Genomic DNA, 19,898 nt, shown 5'->3' on the forward strand with positions numbered 1-19,898 from the left:
ATGCTTAGCATCCAAAATCCTTAATATGCTCTATGCTTAGCTTAGAATCCTCAATGCTTAGAATCCTCAATGCTTACAGACCTCAATGCTGAGAAATTTTATTGTTTGAAACCTCATTGCTTAGCATCCCAAATGCTTACAAACCTCAGTGCATAGAGGCCTTAATGCTTAGAAACCTCAACGATTAGAAAACTGAATACTTAGCTTAGAATCCTCAATGCTTAGAATCCTCAATGCTTAGAATCCTCCATGCATATCTTAGAATCCTCAATGCTTAGAATCCTCACTGCTTAGAATCCTCAATGCTTAGAATCCTCCTTGCATTGCTTAGAATCCTCAATAGTTAGAATCCTCAATGCTTTGCATCCTCAATGCTTAGCATAGAAACCTCAATACTTAGAATCCTCAATGCTTACCATCCTCAATGCTTAGAATCCTCAATGCTTAGCATCCTCAAATCTTAGAATACTCAATGCTTAGCATCCTCAATGCTTAGCATCCTCAATGCTTAGTATGCTCTATGCTTAGAATCCTCAATGCTTACCATCCTCAATGCTTAGCATCCTCAATGCTTAGCATCCTCAATGCTTAGAATCCTCAATGCTTAGAATCCTCAATGCTTAGAATCCTCCATGCAATGCTTAGAATCTACAATAGTTAGAATCCTCAATGCTTACCTTCCTCAATGCTTAGCATAGAAACCTCAATACTTAGAATCCTCAATGCTTAGCATCCTCATTACATAGCTTAGAATCCTCAATGCTTAGAATCCTCAATGCTTAGCATCCTCAATGCTTAGCATCCTCAATGCTTAGCATCCTCAAAGCTTAGAATACTCAATGCTTACCATCCTACATGCTTAGCATCCTCAATGATTAGCATCCTCAATGCTTAGAATCCTCAATGCTTAGAATCCTCCATGCATTGCTTAGAATCTACAATAGTTAGAATCCTCAATGCTTACCATCCTCAATGCTTAGCATAGAAATCTCAATAATTACAATCCTCAATGATTAGCATCCTCATTACATAGCTTAGAATCCTCAATGCTTAGAATCCTCAATGCTTAGCATCCTCAATGCTTAGCATCCTCAATGCTTAGCATCCTCAATACTTAGCATCCTCAAAGCTTAGAATACTCAATGCTTACCATCCTCAATGCTTAGCATCCTCAATGCTTAGCATCCTCAATGCTTAGCATCATCAATGCTTAGCATCCTCAATGCTTAGAAACCTCAATGCTTTGCTTAGAAACCTCAATGCTTAGAATCCTCAATTCTTAGAATCCTCAATGCCTAGCTTAGAATCCTCAATGCTTAGAATCCTCAATGCTTAGCATCCTCAATGCTTAGAATCCTCAATGCTTAGCATCCTCAATGCTTAGCATCCTCAATGCTTAGCATCCTCAATGCTTAGCATCCTCAATACTTAGCATCCTCAATGCTTAGAATCCTCCATGCTTAGCTTAGAAACCTCAATGCTTAGAATCCTCAATGCTTAGAATCCTCAATGCTTAGAATTCTCAGTGCTTAGAATCATCATTGCCTAGATTAGAATCCTCAATGCTTAGAATCCTCAATGCTTAGAATCCTCAATGCATAGCTTAGAATCCTCAATGCTTAGAATACGCAATGCTTAGCATCCTCAATCCTTAGTATGCTCTATGCTTAGCTTAGAATCCTCAATGCTTAGAATCCTCAATGCTTACAAACCTCAATGCTGAGAAATTTTATTGTTTGAAACCTCATTGCTTAGCATCCCAAATGCTTGCAAACCTCAATGCATAGAGGCCTTAATGCTTAGAAACCTCAAAGATTAGAAAACTCAATGCTTGGCTTAGAATCCTCAATGCTTAGAATCCTCAATGCTTAGAATCCTCCATGCATAGCTTAGAATCCTCAATGCTTAGAATCCTCAATGCGTAGCATCCTCCATGCATTGCTTAGAATCCTCAATAGTTAGAATCCTCAATGCTTCGCATCCTCAATGCTTAGCTTAGAAACCTCAATGCTTAGAATCCTCAATGCTTAGCATCCTCAATGCTTAGCATCCTCATTGCTTAGCATCCTCATTGCTTAGCATCCTCATTGCTTAGCTTAGAATCCTCAAAGCTCAGAATCCTCACTGCTTAGGAACCTCAATGCTTAGCATCCTCCATGCATTGCTTAGAAACCTCAATGCGCAGAATCCTCATTGCTTAGAAATTTTATTGCTCTGAAACCTCAATGCTTAGCAACCCTAATGCTTACAAACCTCATTGCATAGAGGCCTTAATGTTTAGAAACAACAAAGATTAGAAAACTCAATGCTTGGCTTAGAATCCTCAATGCTTAGCATCCTCAATGCTTAGAATCCTCCATGCATAGAATCCTCAATGCTTAGAATCCTCAATGCCTAGATTAGAATCCTCAATGCTTAGAATCCTCACTGCTTAGAATCCTCAATGCTTAGAATCCTCAATGCTTAGCATCCTCAATGCATAGCTTAGAATCTCTAAAGCTCAGGATCCTCAATGCTTAGAAACCTCAATGCACAGAGTCCTTAATGGTTAGAAACCTCAATACTTAGCATCCTCAGTGCTTAGCTTAGAATCCTCACTGCTTAGAAACCTGAATGCTTAGAATCCTCAATGCTTAGAATCCTCAATGCTTAACATCCTCAATGCTTAGAATCCTCACTGCTTAGAATCCTCAATGCTTAGAATCCTCAATGCTTAGCATCCTCAATGCATAGCTTAGAATCTCTAAAGCTCAGGATCCTCAATGCTTAGAAACCTCAATGCACAGAGTCCTTAATGCTTAGAAACCTCAATACTTAGCATTCTCATTGCTTAGCATAGAGTCCTCACTGCTTAGAAACCTCAATGATTATAATCCTCAGTGCTTAGCATACTCACTGCGTAGAATCCACAATGCTTAGAAACCTCAATGCTTAGCATCCTCAATCCTTAGTATGCTCTATGCTTAGCTTAGAATCCTCAATGCTTAGAATCCTCAATGCTTAGCATCCTCAATGCTTTGTATCCCCATTACATAGCTTAGAATCCTCAATGCTTAGCATCCTCAATGCTTAGCATCCTCATTGCTTAGCTTCGAATCCTCAAAGCTCAGAATCCTCACTGCATAGGAACCTCAATTCTTAGCATCCTCAATGCTTAGCATCCTCATTACATAGCTTAGAATCCTCAATGCTTAGAATCCTCAATGCTTACCATCCTCAATGCTTGGAATCCTCAATGCATAGCTTAGAATCCTCAATGCTTAGAATCCTCAATGCTTAACATTCTCAATGCTTAGCATCCTCAATGCTTAGCATCCTCAATGCATATCTTAGAATCCTCAAAACTCAGTATCCTCAATGCTTAGAAACCTCAATGCACAGAGTTCTTAATGCTTAGAAACCTCAATACTTAGCATCCTCATTGCTTAGCTTAGAATCCTCACTGCTTAGAAACCTCAATGCTTAGAATCCTCAGTGCTTAGCATCCTCAACGCGTAGAATCCTCAATGCTTAGCATCCTCCATGCATAGCTTAGAATCCTCAATGCTTAGAATCCTCAATGCTTAGCATCCTCAATGCTTAGAATCCTCAATGCTTAATATCCTCAATGCTTAGAAACCTCAATGCTTAGCATCCTCAATGCTTAGAATCCTCAATGCTTAGAATCTTCAATGCTTAGCATCCTCAATGCTTAGAATCCTCAATGCTTAGCATCCTCAAATCTTAGAATCCTCAATGCTTAGCATCCTCAGTGCTTAGCATCCTCAATGCTTAGCATCCTCAATGCTTAGTATGCTCTATGCTTAGAATCCTCAGTGCTTAGCATCCTCAATGCTTACCATCCTCAATGCTTAGCATCCTCAATGCTTAGCATCCTCAATGCTTAGAATCCTCAATGCTTAGAATCCTCAATGCCTTGAATCCTCAATGCTTAGAATCCTCCATGCATTGCTTAGAATCCTCAATAGTTAGAATCCTCAATGCTTCGCATCCTCAATGCTTAGCATAGAAACCTCAATACTTAGAATCCTCAATGCTTAGCATCCTAATTACATAGCTTAGAATCCTCAATGCTTAGAATCCTCAATGCTTAGCATCCTCAATGCTTAGCATCCTCAATGCTTAGCATCCTGAATGCTTAGCATCCTCAAAGCTTAGAATCCTCAATGCTTAGCATCCTCAATGCTTAGCATCCTCAATGCTTAGCATCCTCAATGCTTAGAATCCTCAATGCTTAGCATCCTCAATGCTTAGCATCCTCAATGCTTAGCATCCTCAATGCTTTGCTTAGAAACCTCAATGCTTAGAATCCACAATGCTTAGAATCCTCAATGCCTAGCTTAGAATCCTCAATGCTTAGAATCCTCAATGCTTAGAATCCTCAATGCTTAGAATCCTCAATGCTTAGAATACTCAATGCTTAGCATCCTCAATGCTTAGCATCCTCAATGCTTACCATCCTCAATGCTTAGCATCCTAAATGCTTAGAAGCCTCCATGCTTAGCTTAGAAACCACAATGCTTAGAATCCTCAATGCATAGAATCCTCAATGCTTAGAATCCTCAATGCCTAGATTAGAATCCTCAATGCTTAGAATCCTCAATGCTTAGAATCCTCAATGCTTAGAATCCTCAATGCTTAGCATCCTCAATGCTTAGAATCCTCAATGCTTAGCATCCTCAAATCTTAGAATACTCAATGCTTAGCATCCACAATGCTTAGCATCCTCAATGCTTAGCATCCTCAATGCTTAGTATGCTCTATGCTTAGAATCCTCAATGCTTACCATCCTCAATGCTTAGCATCCTCAATGCTTAGCATCCTCAATGCTTAGAATCCTCAATGCTTAGAATCCTCAATGCTTAGAATCCTCCATGCATTGCTTAGAATCCTCAATAGTTAGAATCCTCAATGCTTACCATCCTCAATGCTTAGCATAGAAACCTCAATACTTAGAATCCTCAATGCTTAGCATCCTCATTACATAGCTTAGAATCCTCAATGCTTAGCATCCTCAATGCTTACCATCCTCAATGCTTAGCATCCTCGATGCTTAGCATCCTCAATGCGTAGAATCCTCAATGCTTAGCATCCTCAATGCTTAGCATCCTCAATGCTTAGAAACCTCAATGCTTTGCTTAGAAACCTCAATGCTTAGAATCCTCAATGCTTAGAATCCTCAATGCTTACAAACCTCAATGCTGAGAAATTTTATTGTTTGAAACGTCATTGCTTAGCATCCCAAATGCTTACAAACCTCAATACATAGAGGCCTTAATGCTTAGAAACCTCAAAGATTAGAAAACTCAATGCTTGGCTTAGAATCCTCTATGCTTAGAATCCTCAATGCTTAGAATCTTCCATGCATAGCTTAGAATCCTCAATGCTTAGAATCCTCAGTGCTTAGCATCCTCGATGCATTGCTTAGAATCCTCAATAGTTAGAATCCTCAATGCCTCGCATCCTCATTGCTTAGCTTAGAAACCTCAATGCTTAGAATCCTCAATGCTTAGCATCCTCATTGCTTAGCATCCTCAATGCTTAGCATCCTCAATGCTTAGCATCCTCAATGCTTAGAAACCTGAATGCTTTGCTTAGAAACCTCAATGCTTAGAATCCTCAATGCCTAGCTTAGAATCCTCAATACTTAGAATCCTCAATGCTTAGAATCCTCAATGCTTAGAATCCTCAATGCTTAGCATCCTCAATGCTTAGCATCCTCAATGCTTAGCATCCTCAATACTAAGAATCCTCCATGCTCAGCTTAGAAACCTCAATGCTTAGAATCCTCAAGGCTTAGAATCCTCAATGCTTAGAATCCTCAATGCCTAGATTAGAATCCTAAATGCTTAGAATCCTCAATGCTTAGAATCCTCAATGCTTAGAATCCTCAATGCTTAGCATCCTCAATTCTTAGCATCCTCAATGCTTAGCTTAGAAAACTCAATGCTTAGCTTCCTCAATGCTTAACATCCTCAATGTTTAGAATCCTCAATGCATAGCTTAGAATCCTCAATGCTTAGAAAATCCTCAATGCTTAGCATCCAAAATCCTTAATATGCTCTATGCTTAGCTTAGAATCCTCAATGCTTAGAATCCTCAATGCTTACAGACCTCAATGCTGAGAAATTTTATTGTTTGAAACCTCATTGCTTAGCATCCCAAATGCTTACAAACCTCAGTGCATAGAGGCCTTAATGCTTAGAAACCTCAACGATTAGAAAACTGAATACTTAGCTTAGAATCCTCAATGCTTAGAATCCTCAATGCTTAGAATCCTCCATGCATATCTTAGAATCCTCAATGCTTAGAATCCTCACTGCTTAGAATCCTCAATGCTTAGAATCCTCCTTGCATTGCTTAGAATCCTCAATAGTTAGAATCCTCAATGCTTTGCATCCTCAATGCTTAGCATAGAAACCTCAATACTTAGAATCCTCAATGCTTACCATCCTCAATGCTTAGAATCCTCAATGCTTAGCATCCTCAAATCTTAGAATACTCAATGCTTAGCATCCTCAATGCTTAGCATCCTCAATGCTTAGTATGCTCTATGCTTAGAATCCTCAATGCTTACCATCCTCAATGCTTAGCATCCTCAATGCTTAGCATCCTCAATGCTTAGAATCCTCAATGCTTAGAATCCTCAATGCTTAGAATCCTCCATGCAATGCTTAGAATCTACAATAGTTAGAATCCTCAATGCTTACCTTCCTCAATGCTTAGCATAGAAACCTCAATACTTAGAATCCTCAATGCTTAGCATCCTCATTACATAGCTTAGAATCCTCAATGCTTAGAATCCTCAATGCTTAGCATCCTCAATGCTTAGCATCCTCAATGCTTAGCATCCTCAAAGCTTAGAATACTCAATGCTTACCATCCTACATGCTTAGCATCCTCAATGATTAGCATCCTCAATGCTTAGAATCCTCAATGCTTAGAATCCTCCATGCATTGCTTAGAATCTACAATAGTTAGAATCCTCAATGCTTACCATCCTCAATGCTTAGCATAGAAATCTCAATAATTACAATCCTCAATGATTAGCATCCTCATTACATAGCTTAGAATCCTCAATGCTTAGAATCCTCAATGCTTAGCATCCTCAATGCTTAGCATCCTCAATGCTTAGCATCCTCAATACTTAGCATCCTCAAAGCTTAGAATACTCAATGCTTACCATCCTCAATGCTTAGCATCCTCAATGCTTAGCATCCTCAATGCTTAGCATCATCAATGCTTAGCATCCTCAATGCTTAGAAACCTCAATGCTTTGCTTAGAAACCTCAATGCTTAGAATCCTCAATTCTTAGAATCCTCAATGCCTAGCTTAGAATCCTCAATGCTTAGAATCCTCAATGCTTAGCATCCTCAATGCTTAGAATCCTCAATGCTTAGCATCCTCAATGCTTAGCATCCTCAATGCTTAGCATCCTCAATGCTTAGCATCCTCAATACTTAGCATCCTCAATGCTTAGAATCCTCCATGCTTAGCTTAGAAACCTCAATGCTTAGAATCCTCAATGCTTAGAATCCTCAATGCTTAGAATTCTCAGTGCTTAGAATCATCATTGCCTAGATTAGAATCCTCAATGCTTAGAATCCTCAATGCTTAGAATCCTCAATGCATAGCTTAGAATCCTCAATGCTTAGAATACGCAATGCTTAGCATCCTCAATCCTTAGTATGCTCTATGCTTAGCTTAGAATCCTCAATGCTTAGAATCCTCAATGCTTACAAACCTCAATGCTGAGAAATTTTATTGTTTGAAACCTCATTGCTTAGCATCCCAAATGCTTGCAAACCTCAATGCATAGAGGCCTTAATGCTTAGAAACCTCAAAGATTAGAAAACTCAATGCTTGGCTTAGAATCCTCAATGCTTAGAATCCTCAATGCTTAGAATCCTCCATGCATAGCTTAGAATCCTCAATGCTTAGAATCCTCAATGCGTAGCATCCTCCATGCATTGCTTAGAATCCTCAATAGTTAGAATCCTCAATGCTTCGCATCCTCAATGCTTAGCTTAGAAACCTCAATGCTTAGAATCCTCAATGCTTAGCATCCTCAATGCTTAGCATCCTCATTGCTTAGCATCCTCATTGCTTAGCATCCTCATTGCTTAGCTTAGAATCCTCAAAGCTCAGAATCCTCACTGCTTAGGAACCTCAATGCTTAGCATCCTCCATGCATTGCTTAGAAACCTCAATGCGCAGAATCCTCATTGCTTAGAAATTTTATTGCTCTGAAACCTCAATGCTTAGCAACCCTAATGCTTACAAACCTCATTGCATAGAGGCCTTAATGTTTAGAAACAACAAAGATTAGAAAACTCAATGCTTGGCTTAGAATCCTCAATGCTTAGCATCCTCAATGCTTAGAATCCTCCATGCATAGAATCCTCAATGCTTAGAATCCTCAATGCCTAGATTAGAATCCTCAATGCTTAGAATCCTCACTGCTTAGAATCCTCAATGCTTAGAATCCTCAATGCTTAGCATCCTCAATGCATAGCTTAGAATCTCTAAAGCTCAGGATCCTCAATGCTTAGAAACCTCAATGCACAGAGTCCTTAATGGTTAGAAACCTCAATACTTAGCATCCTCAGTGCTTAGCTTAGAATCCTCACTGCTTAGAAACCTGAATGCTTAGAATCCTCAATGCTTAGAATCCTCAATGCTTAACATCCTCAATGCTTAGAATCCTCACTGCTTAGAATCCTCAATGCTTAGAATCCTCAATGCTTAGCATCCTCAATGCATAGCTTAGAATCTCTAAAGCTCAGGATCCTCAATGCTTAGAAACCTCAATGCACAGAGTCCTTAATGCTTAGAAACCTCAATACTTAGCATTCTCATTGCTTAGCATAGAGTCCTCACTGCTTAGAAACCTCAATGATTATAATCCTCAGTGCTTAGCATACTCACTGCGTAGAATCCACAATGCTTAGAAACCTCAATGCTTAGCATCCTCAATCCTTAGTATGCTCTATGCTTAGCTTAGAATCCTCAATGCTTAGAATCCTCAATGCTTAGCATCCTCAATGCTTTGTATCCCCATTACATAGCTTAGAATCCTCAATGCTTAGCATCCTCAATGCTTAGCATCCTCATTGCTTAGCTTCGAATCCTCAAAGCTCAGAATCCTCACTGCATAGGAACCTCAATTCTTAGCATCCTCAATGCTTAGCATCCTCATTACATAGCTTAGAATCCTCAATGCTTAGAATCCTCAATGCTTACCATCCTCAATGCTTGGAATCCTCAATGCATAGCTTAGAATCCTCAATGCTTAGAATCCTCAATGCTTAACATTCTCAATGCTTAGCATCCTCAATGCTTAGCATCCTCAATGCATATCTTAGAATCCTCAAAACTCAGTATCCTCAATGCTTAGAAACCTCAATGCACAGAGTTCTTAATGCTTAGAAACCTCAATACTTAGCATCCTCATTGCTTAGCTTAGAATCCTCACTGCTTAGAAACCTCAATGCTTAGAATCCTCAGTGCTTAGCATCCTCAACGCGTAGAATCCTCAATGCTTAGCATCCTCCATGCATAGCTTAGAATCCTCAATGCTTAGAATCCTCAATGCTTAGCATCCTCAATGCTTAGAATCCTCAATGCTTAATATCCTCAATGCTTAGAAACCTCAATGCTTAGCATCCTCAATGCTTAGAATCCTCAATGCTTAGAATCTTCAATGCTTAGCATCCTCAATGCTTAGAATCCTCAATGCTTAGCATCCTCAAATCTTAGAATCCTCAATGCTTAGCATCCTCAGTGCTTAGCATCCTCAATGCTTAGCATCCTCAATGCTTAGTATGCTCTATGCTTAGAATCCTCAGTGCTTAGCATCCTCAATGCTTACCATCCTCAATGCTTAGCATCCTCAATGCTTAGCATCCTCAATGCTTAGAATCCTCAATGCTTAGAATCCTCAATGCCTTGAATCCTCAATGCTTAGAATCCTCCATGCATTGCTTAGAATCCTCAATAGTTAGAATCCTCAATGCTTCGCATCCTCAATGCTTAGCATAGAAACCTCAATACTTAGAATCCTCAATGCTTAGCATCCTAATTACATAGCTTAGAATCCTCAATGCTTAGAATCCTCAATGCTTAGCATCCTCAATGCTTAGCATCCTCAATGCTTAGCATCCTGAATGCTTAGCATCCTCAAAGCTTAGAATCCTCAATGCTTAGCATCCTCAATGCTTAGCATCCTCAATGCTTAGCATCCTCAATGCTTAGAATCCTCAATGCTTAGCATCCTCAATGCTTAGCATCCTCAATGCTTAGCATCCTCAATGCTTTGCTTAGAAACCTCAATGCTTAGAATCCACAATGCTTAGAATCCTCAATGCCTAGCTTAGAATCCTCAATGCTTAGAATCCTCAATGCTTAGAATCCTCAATGCTTAGAATCCTCAATGCTTAGAATACTCAATGCTTAGCATCCTCAATGCTTAGCATCCTCAATGCTTACCATCCTCAATGCTTAGCATCCTAAATGCTTAGAAGCCTCCATGCTTAGCTTAGAAACCACAATGCTTAGAATCCTCAATGCATAGAATCCTCAATGCTTAGAATCCTCAATGCCTAGATTAGAATCCTCAATGCTTAGAATCCTCAATGCTTAGAATCCTCAATGCTTAGAATCCTCAATGCTTAGCATCCTCAATGCTTAGAATCCTCAATGCTTAGCATCCTCAAATCTTAGAATACTCAATGCTTAGCATCCACAATGCTTAGCATCCTCAATGCTTAGCATCCTCAATGCTTAGTATGCTCTATGCTTAGAATCCTCAATGCTTACCATCCTCAATGCTTAGCATCCTCAATGCTTAGCATCCTCAATGCTTAGAATCCTCAATGCTTAGAATCCTCAATGCTTAGAATCCTCCATGCATTGCTTAGAATCCTCAATAGTTAGAATCCTCAATGCTTACCATCCTCAATGCTTAGCATAGAAACCTCAATACTTAGAATCCTCAATGCTTAGCATCCTCATTACATAGCTTAGAATCCTCAATGCTTAGCATCCTCAATGCTTACCATCCTCAATGCTTAGCATCCTCGATGCTTAGCATCCTCAATGCGTAGAATCCTCAATGCTTAGCATCCTCAATGCTTAGCATCCTCAATGCTTAGAAACCTCAATGCTTTGCTTAGAAACCTCAATGCTTAGAATCCTCAATGCTTAGAATCCTCAATGCTTACAAACCTCAATGCTGAGAAATTTTATTGTTTGAAACGTCATTGCTTAGCATCCCAAATGCTTACAAACCTCAATACATAGAGGCCTTAATGCTTAGAAACCTCAAAGATTAGAAAACTCAATGCTTGGCTTAGAATCCTCTATGCTTAGAATCCTCAATGCTTAGAATCTTCCATGCATAGCTTAGAATCCTCAATGCTTAGAATCCTCAGTGCTTAGCATCCTCGATGCATTGCTTAGAATCCTCAATAGTTAGAATCCTCAATGCCTCGCATCCTCATTGCTTAGCTTAGAAACCTCAATGCTTAGAATCCTCAATGCTTAGCATCCTCATTGCTTAGCATCCTCAATGCTTAGCATCCTCAATGCTTAGCATCCTCAATGCTTAGAAACCTGAATGCTTTGCTTAGAAACCTCAATGCTTAGAATCCTCAATGCCTAGCTTAGAATCCTCAATACTTAGAATCCTCAATGCTTAGAATCCTCAATGCTTAGAATCCTCAATGCTTAGCATCCTCAATGCTTAGCATCCTCAATGCTTAGCATCCTCAATACTAAGAATCCTCCATGCTCAGCTTAGAAACCTCAATGCTTAGAATCCTCAAGGCTTAGAATCCTCAATGCTTAGAATCCTCAATGCCTAGATTAGAATCCTAAATGCTTAGAATCCTCAATGCTTAGAATCCTCAATGCTTAGAATCCTCAATGCTTAGCATCCTCAATTCTTAGCATCCTCAATGCTTAGCTTAGAAAACTCAATGCTTAGCTTCCTCAATGCTTAACATCCTCAATGTTTAGAATCCTCAATGCATAGCTTAGAATCCTCAATGCTTAGAAAATCCTCAATGCTTAGCATCCAAAATCCTTAATATGCTCTATGCTTAGCTTAGAATCCTCAATGCTTAGAATCCTCAATGCTTACAGACCTCAATGCTGAGAAATTTTATTGTTTGAAACCTCATTGCTTAGCATCCCAAATGCTTACAAACCTCAGTGCATAGAGGCCTTAATGCTTAGAAACCTCAACGATTAGAAAACTGAATACTTAGCTTAGAATCCTCAATGCTTAGAATCCTCAATGCTTAGAATCCTCCATGCATATCTTAGAATCCTCAATGCTTAGAATCCTCACTGCTTAGAATCCTCAATGCTTAGAATCCTCCTTGCATTGCTTAGAATCCTCAATAGTTAGAATCCTCAATGCTTTGCATCCTCAATGCTTAGCATAGAAACCTCAATACTTAGAATCCTCAATGCTTACCATCCTCAATGCTTAGAATCCTCAATGCTTAGCATCCTCAAATCTTAGAATACTCAATGCTTAGCATCCTCAATGCTTAGCATCCTCAATGCTTAGTATGCTCTATGCTTAGAATCCTCAATGCTTACCATCCTCAATGCTTAGCATCCTCAATGCTTAGCATCCTCAATGCTTAGAATCCTCAATGCTTAGAATCCTCAATGCTTAGAATCCTCCATGCAATGCTTAGAATCTACAATAGTTAGAATCCTCAATGCTTACCTTCCTCAATGCTTAGCATAGAAACCTCAATACTTAGAATCCTCAATGCTTAGCATCCTCATTACATAGCTTAGAATCCTCAATGCTTAGAATCCTCAATGCTTAGCATCCTCAATGCTTAGCATCCTCAATGCTTAGCATCCTCAAAGCTTAGAATACTCAATGCTTACCATCCTACATGCTTAGCATCCTCAATGATTAGCATCCTCAATGCTTAGAATCCTCAATGCTTAGAATCCTCCATGCATTGCTTAGAATCTACAATAGTTAGAATCCTCAATGCTTACCATCCTCAATGCTTAGCATAGAAATCTCAATAATTACAATCCTCAATGATTAGCATCCTCATTACATAGCTTAGAATCCTCAATGCTTAGAATCCTCAATGCTTAGCATCCTCAATGCTTAGCATCCTCAATGCTTAGCATCCTCAATACTTAGCATCCTCAAAGCTTAGAATACTCAATGCTTACCATCCTCAATGCTTAGCATCCTCAATGCTTAGCATCCTCAATGCTTAGCATCATCAATGCTTAGCATCCTCAATGCTTAGAAACCTCAATGCTTTGCTTAGAAACCTCAATGCTTAGAATCCTCAATTCTTAGAATCCTCAATGCCTAGCTTAGAATCCTCAATGCTTAGAATCCTCAATGCTTAGCATCCTCAATGCTTAGAATCCTCAATGCTTAGCATCCTCAATGCTTAGCATCCTCAATGCTTAGCATCCTCAATGCTTAGCATCCTCAATCCCTAGTATGCTCTATGCTTAGCTTAGAATCCTCAATGCTTAGAATCCTCAATGCTTACAAACCTCAATTCTGAGAAATTTTATTGTTTGAAACCTCATTGCTTAGCATCCCAAATGCTTAGAAACCTAAATGCATAGAGGCCTTAATGCTTAGAAACCTCAAAGATTAGAAAATTCAATGCTTGGCTTAGAATCCTCATAGCTTAGAATCCTCAATTCTTAGAATCCTCCATGCTTAGAATCCTCAATGCTTAGCATCCTCAATCCTTAGTATGCTCTATGCTTAGCTTAGAATCCTCAATGCTTAGAATCCTCAATGCTTACAAACCTCAATCCTGAGAAATTTTATTGTTTGAAACCTCATTGCTTAGCATCCCAAATGCTTGCAAACCTCAATGCATAGAGGCCTTAATGCTTAGAAACCTCAAAGATTAGAAAACTCAATGCTTGGCTTAGAATCCTCAATGCTTAGAATCCTCAATGCTTAGAATCCTCAATGCTTAGAATCCTCCATGCATAGCTTAGAATCCTCAATGCTTAGAATCCTCATTGCTTAGAATCCTCAATGCTTAGAATCCTCAATGCTTAGAATCCTCCATGCATTGCTTAGAAACCTCAATGCGCAGAATCCTCATTGCTTAGAAATTTTATTGCTCTGAAACCTCAATGCTTAGCAACCCTAATGCTTACAAACCTCATTGCATAGAGGCCTTAATGTTTAGAAACAACAAAGATTAGAAAACTCAATGCTTGGCTTAGAATCCTCAATGCTTAGCATCCTCAATGCTTAGCATCCTCAATGCTTAGCATCTTCAATGCCTAGAATCCTCAATGCTTAGAATCCTCAATGCTTAGCATCCTCAATGCTTAGCATCCTCAATGCTTAGAAACCTCAATGCTTTGCTTAGAAACCTCAATGCTTAGAATCCTCAATGCTTAGAATGCTCAATGCTTAGAATCCTCAATGCCTAGATTAGAATCCTCAATGCTTAGAATCCTCAATGCTTAGAATCCTCAATGCTTAGAATCCTCAATGCTTAGAATACTCAATGCTTAGCATCCTCAATGCTTAGCATCCTCAATGCTTAGAATCCTCAATGCTTAGCATCCTCAATGCTTAGAATCCTCCATGTTTAGCTTAGAAACCACAATGCTTAGAATCCTCAATGCTTAACATCCTCAATGTTTAGAATTTTCAATGCATAGCTTAGAATCCTCAATGCTTAGAATCCTCAATGCTTAGCATCCTCAATCCCTAGTATGCTCTATGCTTAGCTTAGAATCCTCAATGCTTAGAATCCTCAATGCTTACAAACCTCAATTCTGAGAAATTTTATTGTTTGAAACCTCATTGCTTAGCATCCCAAATGCTTAGAAACCTAAATGCATAGAGGCCTTAATGCTTAGAAACCTCAAAGATTAGAAAATTCAATGCTTGGCTTAGAATCCTCATAGCTTAGAATCCTCAATTATTAGAATCCTCCATGCTTAGAATCCTCAATGCTTAGCATCCTCAATCCTTAGTATGCTCTATGCTTAGCTTAGAATCCTCAATGCTTAGAATCCTCAATGCTTACAAACCTCAATGCGGAGAAATTTTATTGTTTGAAACCTCATTGCTTAGCATCCCAAATGCTTAGAAACCTCAATGCATAGAGGCCTTAATGCTTAGAAACATCAAAGATTAGAAAATTCAATGCTTGGCTTAGAATCCTCATAGCTTAGAATCCTCAATGCTTAGAATCCTCCATGCTTAGAATCCTCAATGCTTAGCATCCTCAATGCTTAGCTTAGAAAACTCAGTGCTTAGAATCCTCAATGCTTAGAAACCTCAACGCACAGAATCCTTAATGCTTAGAAACCTCAATACATAGCATCCTAAGTGCTTAGCTAAGAATCCTCACTGCTTAGAAACCTGAATGCTTAGAATCCTCAATGCTTAGAATCCTCAATGCTTAGAATCTTCAATGCTTAGCATCCTCAATGCTTAGAATCCTCAATGCTTAGCATCCTCAAATCTTAGAATCCTCAATGCTTAGCATCCTCAGTGCTTAGCATCCTCAATGCTTAGCATCCTCAATGCTTAGTATGCTCTATGCTTAGAATCCTCAGTGCTTAGCATCCTCAATGCTTACCATCCTCAATGCTTAGCATCCTCAATGCTTAGCATCCTCAATGCTTAGAATCCTCAATGCTTAGAATCCTCAATGCCTTGAATCCTCAATGCTTAGAATCCTCCATGCATTGCTTAGAATCCTCAATAGTTAGAATCCTCAATGCTTCGCATCCTCAATGCTTAGCATAGAAACCTCAATACTTAGAATCCTCAATGCTTAGCATCCTAATTACATAGCTTAGAATCCTCAATGCTTAGAATCCTCAATGCTTAGCATCCTCAATGCTTAGCATCCTCAATGCTTAGCATCCTGAATGCTTAGCATCCTCAAAGCTTAGAATCCTCAATGCTTAGCATCCTCAATGCTTAGCATCCTCAATGCTTAGCATCCTCAATGCTTAGAATCCTCAATGCTTAGCATCCTCAATGCTTAGCATCCTCAATGCTTAGCATCCTCAATGCTTTGCTTAGAAACCTCAATGCTTAGAATCCACAATGCTTAGAATCCTCAATGCCTAGCTTAGAATCCTCAATGCTTAGAATCCTCAATGCTTAGAATCCTCAATGCTTAGAATCCTCAATGCTTAGAATACTCAATGCTTAGCATCCTCAATGCTTAGCATCCTCAATGCTTACCATCCTCAATGCTTAGCATCCTAAATGCTTAGAAGCCTCCATGCTTAGCTTAGAAACCACAATGCTTAGAATCCTCAATGCATAGAATCCTCAATGCTTAGAATCCTCAATGCCTAGATTAGAATCCTCAATGCTTAGAATCCTCAATGCTTAGAATCCTCAATGCTTAGAATCCTCAATGCTTAGCATCCTCAATGCTTAGAATCCTCAATGCTTAGCATCCTCAAATCTTAGAATACTCAATGCTTAGCATCCACAATGCTTAGCATCCTCAATGCTTAGCATCCTCAATGCTTAGTATGCTCTATGCTTAGAATCCTCAATGCTTACCATCCTCAATGCTTAGCATCCTCAATGCTTAGCATCCTCAATGCTTAGAATCCTCAATGCTTAGAATCCTCAATGCTTAGAATCCTCCATGCATTGCTTAGAATCCTCAATAGTTAGAATCCTCAATGCTTACCATCCTCAATGCTTAGCATAGAAACCTCAATACTTAGAATCCTCAATGCTTAGCATCCTCATTACATAGCTTAGAATCCTCAATGCTTAGCATCCTCAATGCTTACCATCCTCAATGCTTAGCATCCTCGATGCTTAGCATCCTCAATGCGTAGAATCCTCAATGCTTAGCATCCTCAATGCTTAGCATCCTCAATGCTTAGAAACCTCAATGCTTTGCTTAGAAACCTCAATGCTTAGAATCCTCAATGCTTAGAATCCTCAATGCTTACAAACCTCAATGCTGAGAAATTTTATTGTTTGAAACGTCATTGCTTAGCATCCCAAATGCTTACAAACCTCAATACATAGAGGCCTTAATGCTTAGAAACCTCAAAGATTAGAAAACTCAATGCTTGGCTTAGAATCCTCTATGCTTAGAATCCTCAATGCTTAGAATCTTCCATGCATAGCTTAGAATCCTCAATGCTTAGAATCCTCAGTGCTTAGCATCCTCGATGCATTGCTTAGAATCCTCAATAGTTAGAATCCTCAATGCCTCGCATCCTCATTGCTTAGCTTAGAAACCTCAATGCTTAGAATCCTCAATGCTTAGCATCCTCATTGCTTAGCATCCTCAATGCTTAGCATCCTCAATGCTTAGCATCCTCAATGCTTAGAAACCTGAATGCTTTGCTTAGAAACCTCAATGCTTAGAATCCTCAATGCCTAGCTTAGAATCCTCAATACTTAGAATCCTCAATGCTTAGAATCCTCAATGCTTAGAATCCTCAATGCTTAGCATCCTCAATGCTTAGCATCCTCAATGCTTAGCATCCTCAATACTAAGAATCCTCCATGCTCAGCTTAGAAACCTCAATGCTTAGAATCCTCAAGGCTTAGAATCCTCAATGCTTAGAATCCTCAATGCCTAGATTAGAATCCTAAATGCTTAGAATCCTCAATGCTTAGAATCCTCAATGCTTAGAATCCTCAATGCTTAGCATCCTCAATTCTTAGCATCCTCAATGCTTAGCTTAGAAAACTCAATGCTTAGCTTCCTCAATGCTTAACATCCTCAATGTTTAGAATCCTCAATGCATAGCTTAGAATCCTCAATGCTTAGAAAATCCTCAATGCTTAGCATCCAAAATCCTTAATATGCTCTATGCTTAGCTTAGAATCCTCAATGCTTAGAATCCTCAATGCTTACAGACCTCAATGCTGAGAAATTTTATTGTTTGAAACCTCATTGCTTAGCATCCCAAATGCTTACAAACCTCAGTGCATAGAGGCCTTAATGCTTAGAAACCTCAACGATTAGAAAACTGAATACTTAGCTTAGAATCCTCAATGCTTAGAATCCTCAATGCTTAGAATCCTCCATGCATATCTTAGAATCCTCAATGCTTAGAATCCTCACTGCTTAGAATCCTCAATGCTTAGAATCCTCCTTGCATTGCTTAGAATCCTCAATAGTTAGAATCCTCAATGCTTTGCATCCTCAATGCTTAGCATAGAAACCTCAATACTTAGAATCCTCAATGCTTACCATCCTCAATGCTTAGAATCCTCAATGCTTAGCATCCTCAAATCTTAGAATACTCAATGCTTAGCATCCTCAATGCTTAGCATCCTCAATGCTTAGTATGCTCTATGCTTAGAATCCTCAATGCTTACCATCCTCAATGCTTAGCATCCTCAATGCTTAGCATCCTCAATGCTTAGAATCCTCAATGCTTAGAATCCTCAATGCTTAGAATCCTCCATGCAATGCTTAGAATCTACAATAGTTAGAATCCTCAATGCTTACCTTCCTCAATGCTTAGCATAGAAACCTCAATACTTAGAATCCTCAATGCTTAGCATCCTCATTACATAGCTTAGAATCCTCAATGCTTAGAATCCTCAATGCTTAGCATCCTCAATGCTTAGCATCCTCAATGCTTAGCATCCTCAAAGCTTAGAATACTCAATGCTTACCATCCTACATGCTTAGCATCCTCAATGATTAGCATCCTCAATGCTTAGAATCCTCAATGCTTAGAATCCTCCATGCATTGCTTAGAATCTACAATAGTTAGAATCCTCAATGCTTACCATCCTCAATGCTTAGCATAGAAATCTCAATAATTACAATCCTCAATGATTAGCATCCTCATTACATAGCTTAGAATCCTCAATGCTTAGAATCCTCAATGCTTAGCATCCTCAATGCTTAGCATCCTCAATGCTTAGCATCCTCAATACTTAGCATCCTCAAAGCTTAGAATACTCAATGCTTACCATCCTCAATGCTTAGCATCCTCAATGCTTAGCATCCTCAATGCTTAGCATCATCAATGCTTAGCATCCTCAATGCTTAGAAACCTCAATGCTTTGCTTAGAAACCTCAATGCTTAGAATCCTCAATTCTTAGAATCCTCAATGCCTAGCTTAGAATCCTCAATGCTTAGAATCCTCAATGCTTAGCATCCTCAATGCTTAGAATCCTCAATGCTTAGCATCCTCAATGCTTAGCATCCTCAATGCTTAGCATCCTCAATGCTTAGCATCCTCAATACTTAGCATCCTCAATGCTTAGAATCCTCCATGCTTAGCTTAGAAACCTCAATGCTTAGAATCCTCAATGCTTAGAATCCTCAATGCTTAGAATTCTCAGTGCTTAGAATCATCATTGCCTAGATTAGAATCCTCAATGCTTAGAATCCTCAATGCTTAGAATCCTCAATGCATAGCTTAGAATCCTCAATGCTTAGAATACGCAATGCTTAGCATCCTCAATCCTTAGTATGCTCTATGCTTAGCTTAGAATCCTCAATGCTTAGAATCCTCAATGCTTACAAACCTCAATGCTGAGAAATTTTATTGTTTGAAACCTCATTGCTTAGCATCCCAAATGCTTGCAAACCTCAATGCATAGAGGCCTTAATGCTTAGAAACCTCAAAGATTAGAAAACTCAATGCTTGGCTTAGAATCCTCAATGCTTAGAATCCTCAATGCTTAGAATCCTCCATGCATAGCTTAGAATCCTCAATGCTTAGAATCCTCAATGCGTAGCATCCTCCATGCATTGCTTAGAATCCTCAATAGTTAGAATCCTCAATGCTTCGCATCCTCAATGCTTAGCTTAGAAACCTCAATGCTTAGAATCCTCAATGCTTAGCATCCTCAATGCTTAGCATCCTCATTGCTTAGCATCCTCATTGCTT

This window comes from Coturnix japonica, chromosome 16, assembly GCF_054131305.1.
Source record: "Coturnix japonica strain WE chromosome 16, WE-NBRP24, whole genome shotgun sequence".
In the NCBI taxonomy this organism is placed as follows: Eukaryota; Metazoa; Chordata; class Aves; order Galliformes; family Phasianidae; genus Coturnix; species Coturnix japonica.